Source organism: Triplophysa dalaica, chromosome 10 (assembly GCF_015846415.1).
Source record: "Triplophysa dalaica isolate WHDGS20190420 chromosome 10, ASM1584641v1, whole genome shotgun sequence".
Lineage (NCBI taxonomy): Eukaryota > Metazoa > Chordata > Actinopteri > Cypriniformes > Nemacheilidae > Triplophysa > Triplophysa dalaica.
In genome coordinates this window covers 20,080,342-20,096,123 of record NC_079551.1, presented here as the reverse complement: position 1 = coordinate 20,096,123, position 15,782 = coordinate 20,080,342, and the positions used below count along the sequence as shown (strand labels likewise).

General features: G+C 37.4%; 2 protein-coding genes across 5 annotated transcripts in view; one reads left to right on the top strand and one right to left on the bottom strand.

Annotated features, from left to right (window-relative positions):
• The window catches only part of dag1 (dystroglycan 1), a 363,385-nt gene that overhangs the window by 274,862 nt on the left and 72,741 nt on the right, over positions 1-15,782 (bottom strand). The window lies entirely within an intron of this gene.
• Positions 2,524-15,782, top strand: part of pcbp4 (poly(rC) binding protein 4) — an 80,627-nt gene continuing 67,368 nt past the window's right edge. For both annotated transcript variants that reach the window (XM_056759086.1, XM_056759087.1), the window contains exon 1: positions 2,524-2,653. The gene's annotated coding sequence lies outside the window, so the exon portion shown is untranslated. The remainder of the gene's footprint in view (positions 2,654-15,782) is intronic.

Genomic DNA, 15,782 nt, shown 5'->3' with positions numbered 1-15,782 from the left:
TTGAGAGAAAGTGTTTTTTTTTAAACCAATTCCGCATTGCACAAGGTGCAAACAACGTTAGTCTTGTCGATGTTCCTATTGGGAAGCTTCTTAAAAATTAATATTCCCTGAAGCAAACCCGGCGGCTTCATAGCTGCATCCATGTTAGCACGTCACGTTTGATGCGGTAATTTCACAGTAACGTTATGTTGTGTTCAGAACAAACGCGAATGGCGCCTCAAGCGCGAGTGATTTATATGTTTATGAAAAGAGCCAATAGACCTACTTGCTGCGCGAATCGCGCGAATGAAGCCCTGGTTATGAGATGATGAGGCGGCGAGAATGAAGCCCTGGTTATGAGATGATGAGGCTGCTTCTGCTTCCGCGAATGACGCGAATCACGCGAGTTGAAAAATCTCGTTCTCGCCCCGTACAGTGCAGTTAAGCTGGTATACATCCGCGCTAAAATATCAAGGTGAAAGTCATCACAGCTTGCGTAGTATAGACCCAGCTCACAACCCAACTTTGAGAATAGATTAACGGCGACATTTTTTTTAACGCGCGATAATAGTCTCACTGCGTTAACGGCGTTAACGCCGTTAACGGCCCACCACTAATATATACTCATTAAAAGGATTATTAGGAACACCATAATACTGTGTTTGACCCCTTCAGAACTGCCTTAATTCTACGTGGCATTGATTCAACAAGGTGCTGAAAGCATTCTTTAGAAATGTTGTTTCATATTGATAGGATAGCATCTTGCAGTTTATGGAGATTTGTGGGATGCACGAAGCTCCCGTTCCACCTAATCCCAAAGATGCTCTATTGGGTTGAGATCTGGTGACTGTGGGGGCCATTTTAGTACAGTGAACTCATTGTCATGTTCAAGAAATCAATTTGAAATGAATCTAATTGAATTCATGCAGACTGTTTTTGATAGTGATACATATATATTTTTTGAAGTAGTAGTGTCATCTCATGACTTTATTTGGATATAAATATATGAGTGAAGAAAAAAAATGAATAGATGTATGTAAAGCGATGAAATTTTCATTGTCATAAATGCTCATTGACAAACTACTGTAAATGACTGCACAATGTTGATTTATATAGCACCACTAGAGGGCAGTGTTTCTTTAGACATGTCAGCTTCCCTCTGATTTTTTATGTATTTATTCATTCATTCATTCATTTATAGTTGATAAACGCAACACATAATGCAGAAAGTCGAAGTAAAGTTGACCAGTCTAGCATTTTAAGAGATCAGTCCACAATAGATTTGATCACGCAAATAGATTTTAAAATGTCTATATAATCACAATTATTCAGCAAGCAAATGAGCTACAAAAGTTAATCAGGGCTGGAAAATGTAATCGAGAAAATCATCAGTACTGTTTTAACGTACGTTTAAAGTTAACCCTTTTGTTACCAATAAATGAAGGTGTAAATCACACATTAAATGACATTCGTAAACTCAATAGTTTTTAAAACAATTAATAATCAATAAAATATAAACGCAAATGAATTAATATAAATTGATTGTATAGGCTAATACAAATGGTTAAATAAAACCTATAACCAAACACAAACCGGCCAGGGGCATGTGTCCGAGGAAACCATCTATATAACAGATCGGTAGTTGAATAGATTCTAATATTTCTAAAAACACCACATGAAGCCTATTATTGTTGTAACATAACTAGCTGTTCTCCTTTATGACGTGTTCTGTCCTATAATAAATAATAGCCTTTTTTTTAAAGGGACAGTTCACCCAAAATATGAAAAGTCTGTCACTACTCACACTCCAGTCTTTCCAAACCTGTATAAATGTTGTTCTGTTAAACACAAAGAAGCATATTTGCAAGAATGTTAGCAATTTGCAATTCAGTTTTTTTTTGCTCTGTTGAACACAAATTAAGATATTTTGAAGAATTGAGGAAAACAAACAATTCAGGGGCACCTTTGACAACCATTTAAATGTTTCCTACTATGGTAGTCAATGATGTCCCAGAAAAGTCAGTGGCGCATTCTTCCAAATATCTTTCTTTGTGTTCAACAGAACAAAGAAATTATACAGATTTACAATTTTCTTTTTGGTGTGTACACCGTTCCATTAAATAAAATAAATAAACAAATATTTTTGGATGTTTTTTGTTAATCATTGTCTAGATTGGATGATCAGATATTTATTCCCCCTTCTAGTCGAATCTAATCTTTGTACGGAACGGAATTGAATTTCTTTATTAACTGAGTCGACACTTCATTTTTCAGTAAATTCTCCATCATTAAGTCTTTCACGACTCGTTCACGTGCGTCAGATTATAAATAAAATGTAAGACTTGGCTGTGATTCATATGAAAGAATCGAGACAGGACAGGTTTAAGAGAAGCAAATGCGCTAGACGTCCTCGCTATATTGTTCTGCGTTGTTGTTCTCTTAACCCTCATTTGTCTGCTGTAATTGGATAGGATGGTGCTATCTCTTTTAGCCCCCCCTCCTCTCTCTCTCTCTCTCTCTCTCTCTCTCTCTCTCTCTCAGTCTCTGACATCGGGATTTTCTCATACAGTAAGCGGCTGGTACTGACAATGTGGACATCAGCAGGGAATATATAGTATCTATCATCCACATCCGCATCGTGTTAGGCTATTCTATTCAACTTCACTATTAACAGGTAAGACGCCATCCTTACGTAACACCTCTTTTTTACGTCCGAATGTCGCATGTGTCGCTTTTGTCAAATGCGTCCGAACACGATCCGATCAGAAGTGAGAGGGATGTCATCCGGACTTGCGCTGATATCCCGTAGGAAAGCGCTGCTGTTGTTATGGCAATAAAAGCGTTTCGCGTCGCGTGCGGGTCCGTTTCAGCTAATACAAGTTTAACAACTAATCCAGAGCTGTACTGTCCAGTTTACATCTTTAAAGGTACGTTTTATGTACAGTTTATGTAACGTCTCTTGGAGTAAGCGTATGAGGGACATTTAATAGCATAAAAAACAGCAATCCTATCCACGGAGCGCACGTGATGGAGAAGATCAGACTAGATTTGTTATTTGTGTATTTGAATACATGGTCAGGCGGTTGAACCAATGCAAAGCAATAGATGGAGCAAGTCTGAGCAGTGATTTAGAGCTCCACATCTCCTCTAAAATCAATATAAAGGTTCGGAATTGGTTCACGAGGCACTTTAAAGATTTGGTTGAATACATGGTTCTTGAGTTGCTATATGGTGGTGATGATTAAATAAAGTTTGTTTCTTTATAGGAGGTTTCTAAACAGTGTTTTGGTTTCTGGGTTTTTAAGCATCAGCACGTCATTGGATTTCCAAAGAACAAAAAGCGCTTTGTGGATTTTTGAAAACATTCAACAATAAAATCCTTCAGTTTATAGTGAAGCATTGGGACGGCAACGGCATGTGACTGTGGTTTAGACAGAACTCACAGATTACAGACGGCCGGTTGCCTGGCTGTTCATTCCTCCAGGACATGTGATTTGATTTTGGATATTCTAATTGATTAGGTTGACCATGACATGAACCCCAAAATTACAGCAAACGCTCATTTGCATGGGTCAATGACTGAACATCTTTGGAATCGAAATGATCTAGGACCCAGTGTCTGTTTGTGATCAGAAAAAAAAGATCAAGATTTTTAATGTCTCGTTTACTAGACATTGAGATTACACTGATATTTCTGGGAGAAAAAAATAGTTTCAGAAAAGATCTTGACAATGTCACACACTAAGCTCAGATTTATCAAGTCCACAATCGATATTAATCGAAGATCTCAATATGAACTCAAACATTTCTCATCAAGTTTACCCAAATCCAGATTTTTCTTTACAATCCTGTGTTGTTGTGGCTTTAAACTGTTTATGCATTATTCTCATTGGCAGAATTATTGAATGGAGATCTTTGTTGTCGCTGTTTTGACTATAAGCTACCTTTGAATTGAACTTTGGAAATTAATAGTTTGTACCGGGACGTGTTGTTAGCTCTGTCCTTACTGTCTGTATAGGAACATCACAGTCACAAGCCCCATCAAAATGAGTCCATTTGATTTGAACTGTGTCATCTTGTAAGGGATAATGTACAGGCAGCCGGTTGTTATGACAGAAATAAGAAGGGTCTTGTATCACACTGAAGGGGCTTTTTTCGCGATAACAGCCGGCTGCCTGTACATTATCCCGCTTATTACACGGCTACTTGCCATATGAGAAATGTCCAATTGGACATTAATTGTGATTTTGAAATATTTTATTAGCTAATTTTAACCGAATGCAGACCTTCCATGAGCAATAGCAGTTTACTTTTGGTCTTAAGGTAAGAAATGACGTTCAATGTCACGAACAGGCAATTTGGCTTAATCTTTTGTAAAAAATAATTTCATATATGTTATTAAAAGATTAAATATGTCATTTTTTTGTTTAATATTTAACTGTAACTGTCGAAATGATTTGCAGCATTTGGGTTACTGTGTGTTATTAGTTTTGAGTGGTTGTTATATGGGGAAAAACCAACTGCAAATGTCGCGACTGGCCAATCAGAATTGAGCATTCCAATGTGTTTGGCATCTCGCTTGAATTTAGTTTAAACTCAAAATGTCTGTAGGTTGCTTTGTAATTGTTGCCATTAAGATTTTGACAAATCTCCAGCAAAACCCGTTAGCTTTGGTTCTTTGATTAAGTCCCTTGTCAACTCGAGACCCCTCAAACCAATATTCCCTCAAAACATGTTTATAGAAAAACAAATTGCCTCTCTGCTTGAGGAAATGAGAAGAGATGGAAAAAAGTGATGAATGACATGGTAAAAAAAATGACGTGTTCACGTTAAACAAACTGGGAGATCTTGCCGTGTTTAAGCGACACAATGGCATTACGCCCCCCCCCGCCATCGCAGACAGACGATTAACAGCAGTTTAATCTGCGTGAGGCCATATTCTCCTCAACATTCTGATCTGACGCACTATTTTTAGCCCCACAAAACAACCCGGCCCCCCTTCAACCCCCCTCATCCCAGCTAAAAACGCTGCCTCGCTGCAGGCGTCTGTGAGGAATCCAGCATTTAAGATAAGAGTGCTCACTCGGCAGAGGATGCTAAGTTTATCCGCGTGTCACGCTTGTGGTTCATGCAAATTTTTCCCTTGTTTCTGCTGTTTATGTGCTCCGAGTTTGCAGAGCGGAGTCCTCGGGCAAGATCATCTTACGTACATTCTGACAAAAGATTGGAGATATCGACTGTTTGGTTGTATGGTAGCATTGGTAAATGTGCCCTTAGGCCTGCGACATGACTTTAAGCTATCAAAGGTTTTTATTTAGACTTGAGAGACGTTCAGTGTTATTTACTCACCCTTTTGTCATTTCAAACCTTTATGACTTTCATTCTACTTCAGAACACAAAAGAAGATCATTTGAAGAATGTTGACAACCAAACAACATTGACTCCCATTGACTTCCATTGTATGAACACAACACTACTGAGACATTTCTCAAAATATTTCACAGATAAAAAAGTCAAATAATGGTTTTGAGTAACATTTTTATTTTTGGTGAACTGTTCCTTTAGGTAAAGAGTGTAGTGTCAGATTGATAGTATAGCAATGGCTTAACGTCAGTCGTGTGAGGTAAACAAATGAGATCCATTGAATGTGCTGTCTTTTGAGAACATGTTGAATGCTGAGACAACGATTCCACCAGATAATCCACATATAGTGCTTCCTTTAGCTAAATCTGTCCCGTCTCATGAGGAATTTCCTGTCTGGTACAATTATGATTCGTGCAATGTATTTTATTTTTGACACATGACAATTCCCAGATTTACAGGAGTTATTCAAAAGCAAACAGCTACGCTTTGGATTTTAAAATTAATTTATAAAAAAAATAAACAAATATACATTTCATGTTTTACTACAGTATGTTGTCCTGATCATTCTTTCCTACATATTAAGTTATGAAATGTTACATTGTTGCTATATGAATTTCACAGATGTCTATGACGTAGAAACAGCAAAGGTTAGATTTTTCCTCAACCTGCCAATTCTTCTGCTCGGAAAAGAAGCTAGGAGAAAAGAATGTTAATTCTGAAAGCATATCTCATCTCACTGTTTTGCCATCTTTTGATATCAGCCAGCTTCAAACGAAATGCCATGGTTGTTGCTTTTGTCTAGAGACTGTATCTAAACTTAGAAGCGATTCTCCGTTGCGCGTGTTGTTTGACACTCATCTCTTCTACAGTCGAAACGCTGCTCCCATCAATGTCACAACACCCCCCTTGCCGCCCACTGTCAATGTTTTGCTTTTGCCTCCAACTTTTTTGATGCGTTTCTTTGGAAGAAGGAAGGTGTTGCAATTTAGAGCGCCAAGAATGTTTCACCAATTTTCGTTGGTTTCAAAGCGAACTGGCAGGGTTGCAATCAAAAAGTAAATGGTTTTTGAAAACGCGAGTGTGACACGTGAGGGTGGGGAACTTATTGTCGTTTGGATGAAAAGCACATAGAGATGTTTAGCATTTTACTCGATATTGACTGTTAGTGAGAATTGTGTTATTGTGCCGTCGATTTTTACAAACTTACTCTGTATCGTTTCCAACAGAATGGTCCTTTCATAGAGAGAGAATACATATATTGTTTCATGCGAGCAGGGAGGAGTTGAGCAGCCCACTGTTCCGAACAAGCGGCCCCTTATTTTTCTGCTTTCTGAGAGATTGAGGTCATTGTTAATTGAAACACAGACACATGTTAATTACTGTGAGATATTTTCCCTTGAATCTCTCCAACTAACAACGTCCTTTAATAAATGATGAGCTTTCTCTCATTGCCGCGAGGAAAAATAAATTAAAGAAACAGTTGCCCACAAATCCTTGTGTTATTTACTTAATTTTTTTCCTCTGTGGAACAATAACAGGAGAAGTTTTAAATTACATTACATGACTTTAAACATTCAGGCTGATGCATATGTCAGATGATACGTCATACGTAAACATCTACGACATCTCGTGAGTATGCGAGTTCACAGTCTATTTCTGATACAAGATGGGCCAGATCGATGTTTTTCTGTTAATATTTGTCTTTACTTAACACACTTATTAACACAATCTCAATACAAATCATAAATAATTTACCTGGTATGCTGTTCGAAGATAAATCATGATTAAACAGAAGTAAAAGTTTGTTTACTGTGCACATTTGTTTTGTATGTTATACACATGTGCACACATACATATATATATTATTTAGGAAACATTTTCATGTATATATTTATATATAATTTAAGTTAAAATGCCCAGTGCACAGCCATAGGTTATGTAAGCAAAAACGTTTTCGTTTGAAAGTACTAATTGATATGAATATTTACGACCTTATTTGTTCTTTTGTAGGATTAGTTTTTTCGCACCAGTGATATTTAAGGAAAGGGTAAGGGGAGGGGCTTCAGTATTCTTATGCATTTAATAATGTTTTTTGTATAATTGACATTGTACGAATCTATATGAATTAGCAGTCTCGTTAAAAAAGGTACGAATTGCCGTGATATCAGGTTGACACGCATACATAACTGGCAATATATACATTTTGTGACCCATATTTAAAAGTTTCATTCATGCAGTAAAGTCGAGTAAACTATAAAGCCTTTTTTTCAGTATTTTTTTAAAAACATCAATGTACCTAGGACATAAGTTGAAGTCAGTATGTGCATTTACATTATATATATATTCTGAAATTTTCCTGTAAAGTTCCTGTAACTAAGTCTTAATTTCAAGTTCCTTTAACTGATTTTTTTTAACTTAGTTTGTTGTGTTTTTGACTTTTGGGGTTACCTTCGTTTAGAAGAGTGGTGATTATGATTACGTTGTGGGAGGTGCCATAGCAATCATGTGTGTTACATCACCCTCTGTGAAGGCTTTTTGTTAAGTGTTGATGTTTTTTTTTTTTTAGAGTGAACTATCTGCGTATTTCTTGTTTTTGAGCTACTGTGATAAAAACAGTACCTGTGAACACAACTTCCAGACAATAAAGAATTGTGAAGTAAATTATTTGGTTCAACTGCTGTGAAATCACCATCCATTTTAAAGTTAGTCATGGAGAAATAAAACTGTATACACCATTACGGTTTATTTCATCAGCCCAGTGAGCTTTTTTAAGTAATTAACTAATTTCGCATGGAGACAGTTTACTGACAACAACTGAAAATGTCTTCCATGGTGATTTTTGGGACATAATCAATCTGACATGTGTATCAAACACCTGTTTTCCCCAAACAGAATGGCTGCCACCTTCCATTCTAATCAGCCCAGAAGCGCGGATCTGAGAGTGTTTCCCCTGAAGCCATATTTATAAGAAGCAATATCCACCTCCCACATCCTCAAAACGTTCCGGAAAGGCACGCGCGTACCTGTGCGTCGTGGGCGCTTTGCCATGGCAAGCAGCTTTACAGTTCCATTTTCCAAAGTACTTAAGAAAGAGGGGGGTGGGACCTCTGCACTTTCCATCATTGGTTAAGAGTCTTTATGAAGGGAAATATAAGACACAGGAAATGGGAGTGCTCATTTGAAAGCACTCTGTATTCTCACTGGGATAGCTGGGCACATGGGGAACCGTTGAAATCCACCATCAGGCTGGAAGGTTACAGGTTAATGACTCGCTCTGGAATAGGATAGGAGGATGAATGCTTTTTGGCAATCCGGCTAAGTGAAACTTGGGTTTTACAAACACGAGCATATAGAAGTATATGAAGGATAGGGTACTGGGTGTAATACTCAGATGGTGAAGTCTACATGAAGTCAATATTGACCTAATTTGTGTTTTAACAGAGTAGGACGGATTCTTTCAAGCTATACTCTTTCACAAGCTGTACTCTGATGGTGCTGTGACGATTATGAAATTTGGCTGAGATGTACATTTACATTTAGCAGAGTCTTCTATCCAAAGAGACTTAAAGGAAAGATTAAGTGTAACAACGTCACACGGAACTTGAGAAAGGTGAAATCAGGAACAAAAAGGTACTTCAAAAACATCCAAGGGAACAATCGAAGGAATCAAAATAACATCCAAGTGACAAACAGGGTAATCCAACATGACATTAACCAGCGTTACATAAACTAACATTAATACCAGACAAGGAACAATAGGCAAGTGAGAATACATAAAGTGTCCAGGAGGGGTAATGGGGTGCAGGTGCAAAAGTCAATGATGACTCGTGAGGGACCGTGGGAAAAGGACATCCTGGGGCAAAAACGGAGAAAACAGACTAAGGGACAGACAGAGTGTTACACTTAGGGAGTCAGTAATATAAGAAGTGCTTGTACAAGTTGAGAGAGAGAGGGTTAGGTTTTTTATAAATAAATAGAAAACCATTATTTGCCTAATAAACAACTGAATTGTCTGTTTTACAACTTCAATACTTTTTACAATGAACTGTAAAACCAATAGTCATACTTCATTCTTTCAATAACTGTCACAAATTATTGTAGTTATTCAATTTAATTTTTTGTAAATTCTTACCTTCAGTTAATCAACATATAGAAATCTTAAATACATTTATTGAATTAAGAAATGTTTGATAATACAGGGAAAAAAAAGAAAAATTAAGTAACTGTAAAACTTTGTGGTTAGGTTAACTTATTGAATTTTATCATTTAAAAAATAGTTTTAAATAAAAAATAATTTTAAAAGCCCTAGCACTTACACCAAACAAACTTTTTTGAGAGGTGTGTGCGTGCCCATGTGTGTGATCTAAATTAGGCACCTGCATTGAATGTTGAATAGGGATTTGTGTAGTCTTGGACTTACATGTAGACTTGAATTTGAATGTAATCCATACAGTAAATGCACTACAACATTCAATCGCACAACACCCATAGTTTTACAAATTTCATCAGAAAGATGAGGTCTTCACAATCAATCAGGAAATGCTCAAGCATGACTGCAGAACTACGCTGCAATTTTACATGAAACTTACAGCTGTCTGATGACTAACACAGCAATATAAATAGACTATCTATTTCTCAACAGTTATGATTCATCCAAACACCAAACCGGCACAGCATTTTTCCCTTTATTCATCAATTAGTCTGTAATTCTTTACCTATTAAATTATGCTACTATATGTAGTCACTAAAAATAAGTTGTTTAGTTTATATATATATATATATATATATATATATATATATATATAAATATATATATTCTGTATAGATAGAGAGAAAGAGAGAGATATAAATTGCATTTTAGTTTTTTTTTTTACCAATTCGTATGTTTTTTTTAAATATTCTGCAAACAAAATGCTAATTATAACGATATTTACATTTGAAGTTTTGTCCCTAATTCATAGAATGAAACAAAAATGACCATTTTATTTCAACACATACCGGGTAAATTAAGAAAAACTGAAAATAACTTATAGTTTATATATCCAAAATCTCTTCCACAATTTAAACAATGATGTAATTGACCAGGAAATGTATTAAGTGATATCTGCCGCACGGGTGGTAGTGACCTTCATGTGTGATATCTACCAAATATTATTTATGTTACTTACTGCAGCTCTGAAAATGTTGATGGCAGTGCTCATATGCTACTACAATTTTTGCGACTAAAGACACTGCTCGAGCCAGGTTGAATTACACAGAGTGAATATATGGCGAGACGTTGCAATTGTGGCTGAGAAGAGCTTCCTTGTAATCGAATTGTACAAAGTGTGTGTTCCAGAAACCGGTGTAGAATGTGAAACTTTTCCGAAACGGTTACTGTAGCTCAACCACAAACAATGGAAGGGTCATGGCTTCCATTCCCAAGCAATGCGTTGCGAGTCTCTTTAGATAAAAGCATCTGCCAAATGTAATGATCTAGGTCAACCTGTATGTCTCATACTGTACGTAGCACGCCCACCACAAATTTTATATAAACAAGTTCTCCAAAAAAAAAACTATTGCCTTATTCGATATGCCCGGCCTCAAGCATGACTTCACAATTATGTCAAGCAATGCTTTGGCTTGAACAAGTGGCTAAATGGTTCACTCGGCCGTAGAGAAGATAGCAGAAGTGCCAGAGTGCTTTATTATTTAAAACCCATATGCTCAGTGGACCAGGCTGGAGCCATATCTACTGAGCATAGATGAGGTGGATATCTTTATTTGCTCCAACGACAAGACACCCGCCAGACCCCAATCGACTACCACACAGTGCTTATATCCTGTGGACGCAACCAATCGTCTATTTTGGACTAATCTGAGACCGTCAGATACAATGAATGTCGCATTTTTTGCCCCATGAGCTGGGCTGGTGGGCATCATCCTGAATAAGGTCAAGCTGATATGGCAAACAAAGGAAAAGGGGAGGAGCTACTTACTGATTGTTAAAATGCTTTCCTCATTTAATCATCCTTGTGTGATTCCAAACCTGCATGACTTTCTTTCTTCTGAAGAACACAAAGATTTTTTGAAGATCAACTACACATCCTCCATGACTTCCAATGCATGAACACAATAGCAGACAAAAATATCTTCTTTTCTAAAGAAAGAGTCATACACAGGTTTTGAACCACACGAGGGTGAATAAATGATGACACATATGTGCTTCACCCAGGAATGATGCATCAATCATGAGATTTGTTGAAGAGAGCTATGCTATTGCTTTTCTAACCTATCTGACGTATAATTTTGACCTTGGGGATTATAACATGGGCGAAGAAATCTCATCGACGTATTGAAGAATGGTCCTGATCTAGGGACAACAATATATAGAGAGACTTGGGGGCTCTTTTGACGTTGGTCAATAAGCAGCCACTCAATGTGCCCCAGGAAGCAAAACATTATGAAGGATCATGGAGGCAGACAAGCATCACTCCCATTTTCTATAGAAATCTTGTTAATTTGACTTGATTTTCTCTTTTTCTTTCTTTAACTTCATGCACTTTGCCCTGCAACTATCCTCTTAGCTAACTAAGAAAAATGCGTTCTTGTTTTCCGAATAACAATAGCGAAGGATCCGTCATAATGGAAGCTCACATGTCATGAGGAATGCTCCTAAGGCGGCGTAAGGAGGGGGGCGATATTCCGTGTGGGCGCATGCATGCACGTCTTTATCCTCGAACACGTCAGAATGATTCATGCGATGACAGAGCAGCCACTGTGCCGGCCTCGCCATCTCTTCCTGCTCACAAGTGGCTGCTTTGTGCCTCTGTCAGGCCGGGCACAGGGCCGTACAGAAAGAGCAGGACGCAACTGTCCGGGACCTTTCAGTGGGAGATGCCCACTCTCTCTGGATTCGACCGGTTCCACACCGAGAAGGGGGAGGAGCCAGGAGAGGAGGCAGCAACGGGGAGTCTTGCCAAGTCGGCGGGCAGCTTCCATTCCCATCCTGAATTTAATATCCTAATGCGTTCTGCGAATCGCAGATCTAATAAGAGAGAGAGATTGAGAGGGTGGGTGGGAAAGGGGAGAGAGAAGGAGGGCGGGCCTTTTCAATAATGAAAACTGGGCAGAAATCTCTCAAGCAGTGAGGGAGAGGGGGGTTGACGGCCTAACATAAATTACAGAGTCAGGAAGTGACACGCACGTTTCCAAAAGCTCTTGGAAATGCCAATATCTGGACTTATTTGTGTGCAAAGATGCCGGCCGGAGCAGAAAAAGGTCTTTGCAGGGGGAAATTTTCTGAAGACTGAAGCACTGCTGACTGAGAGACCTCAATCTGGACATTCAGAAAGTCACTTTGTCTTCGTTGCATTTCAGTGTTGGGTGGTTTAGCTCAAATATCTGACCATTTTTATCCGTTCGAATAATAGGTGTTTATTTGATCAAATAGGGAAAACTACTGCACTCCTATTAATATTTTGTTGACCATGTCTTATTTTTGACTACGGCAGTCATTTTCTTCAGCCTTTGTGTATGTGTTGTATGCCTTTTTTGCCAACTTGCCTTAAATTCTTGTTGATGTTGAGCTTAAGTGTTCATTCTAAGCACTACACAACACATTTTTTATGAATTCTTTAATAATATATTTGAATAAAGGCCTAATACTAATAAGTATTTGGCCACTTTTGTAAATACAGCCACAGAAAAGACCACAATTGAAGGGAAAGACCACTCCAAATTAATTGTCTGCTTTTCAGAATGCACTATGGATAGATATAGGTTAGTAAAATGGTCCGTTTTGTTTTATCCTAAGAAGTCTTGACCACATTTCCCCAAATCAAAAATATTGTTTTCAGTTTGAACGTATTTGCAGAAAACTTAAACAGGACAAACTGGTAAAAATAACAAAAGGATTCGATGAGGATTCTTATTGGTTGTAACTTAGAATGTATAAAGCACATGCCTGACTTTTTTCTACATTCCTTAATCCTACCCAATACCTAAACCTAAAAACGACCTCATAAACAGTTGAGGCAGACATCATGGTTAATAGTGAGAAATGGACCCTAGTCTAAAGTGTGACTATCCTATCTGATGGAGCACGACACATTTTAATTCACAACTTGCATGCGACTTTTCTGTCTTTCACTTTAATGTTGACGTGTGAAGTCAAATTCAGATACCGAACTAGAACTGACAGAAATAAAGAAATGCTTATAAGAGACAAAACTTGACTGGTCTCTTATTTTGTTCCCGTTATATATCAGGTATATAAATACATAACAAAAACTATAGCTTCGGTGGCCAAATTGACATCATTCAAAAAAATGTTTTAAGTACTGGAATAACACGCACCATCCACAATAAGACCAGAGTTTTAGGAAGTAAATAGTCAATTTGGACTTTATGTTGACTTTAACTGAAACATGACCGAGAACTATAGCATCTCCTGACCAATAAATGAGCAACCTTTGAGCAATAAACATATATTTACAGCACACTCTGTTCTCTCTCCCGATGTTTATCTCTCTCTCTCTCTCTCTTACAAAATCGCCTCTTATTTTCTGGAGAATATACATGTCTTTGCTGGTAATTACTGCACGGATCACTCTGTTATCTAGTGCAGAGGATGTAGTGTCAGTATAAATTAGGGATGAGACAGCCCTGCAGCTGACGGCTGTGTTCGTTTTGAAGATATAATCATCCACCAGCTCCAGTCCCCACCCACTCGTTACAGCAAAACAACGAGTTAATCGCTATTATTCCACTGGTAGACTTATCCAAATAAATCGATTATGCTGGTCTAGTTTGTGAGTCACGGTTTATGAACGGATGGGTTTAGCGTCCCCACGTCGGAGTGACGACAGGAAGGTTTAGTGTCATGGTGCTGTGGCTTAGGGGTCTAAATACAGGTTCCTGGGAGTTCCAGAATGAAGGCAGTGCTCTGTGCACCGTTCGTTGAAATCGTCTATTTCCAGGAATTGGTAAATAAATCTGACTACATGATCACTACCAAGGGTGCTTCAAGCATACGTTAAAGGAGAGAACAGAAATTTCTCCTCATTTCTGTCATGGTTGTTCATTCTTGGGTTTGTCATTCTACTAATCATGTTAGAAATGATTACAATACGCATAACCCAGCAAATAAATAAATGTTTTCTGAACAGATGTGTTTTAAAAAATGTTGTGTAGAAAACACAGCAAAACGTCATTTAACCAAAACAATTTGCACTTCAGGGATTTGTATAATCAGTAATTACCGTAATTTTTAAGAAGACAAACAAAATGGCAACACATAACAAATTTTTGAGCCTACAAACAAAGTGACTACGGTTAATGTATGTTTTTAATCATACAAACAAGGTTACAACAACTATCGTAACTTTTAAGTATACAAACAGTGATAACACTTAACTTAATTTTTAAGGATAGAAACAAGGTAAACCACACTTAACGTGATTTTTAAGCATACAAACAAGGTGACAACACTTAACGTAATTTTTAAAAATAGTAACAAGGTGACAACACGTAACGTAATTTTTAACCATACAAACAAAGTGATAACACTTAATGTAATTTTTAAGAATAGTAACAAGGTAAACCACACTTAACGTAATTTTTAAGCATACAAACAAAGTGATAACACTTTACATGATTTTTAAGAATATATATCTTTGTTCTGCTTAACACAACGGAAGATATTTGCAAGCATGTCAGTTCTCATCCAAACCTCAAACAGATCTCATCTCACATTTACTCCCATAGGATTTATATTCCTTACATTGCAGTAAATGTGGGATGAGATCTGTTTAGCATAATGTTTAAACGTACTAACAAAACTGTTAAACAGCTGAATCAAATTACAATCTACTTGAGTAAACTGATTATTTTTATATCGGGAATATCATTTTAAATTATTTTGTATAAATAATCAGTGTTAATATTGTGATAGTATTAGTCATGCAAGATGCAATTTAACAAAAACGAAACAAAAAAAATACTTTTTACACTGTATTCGTTTTAAGTTGAACATTTTAAAAAGGCAAACGTTACCTCGATAGGGCACAATAGCATCAGTAAGCAGTCTAAACAAGGGTAAAATACTTTCATAAATGCGTTCGTGAATGCATTTATTTTTACACATGATTCACTCCAGTGCTCGTGTTTGTGTTCCTCTGCGGCATGCGGCATTCTTTAACTCGCACCGAGCTGCTTATCATTCTAGAGGCTGGTTACCTTTTTAGAAGGTACATGTCAGGCCTGTTGATAGTTAATCGAAACACAACTGAACTCCATCGAATCTTCTGAGCTATGAGAGATCAACGACTGAGCAATATCAGTCGCCCAGTTCTAACAAACCAATACTCCCCAGTTGTACGTTCCCTGAAGCGTGACCACAAAACAAGCCGCCTCGAATTAGATTCAAAGGTCACATCGGCGTAATAGTGCCGTTTATG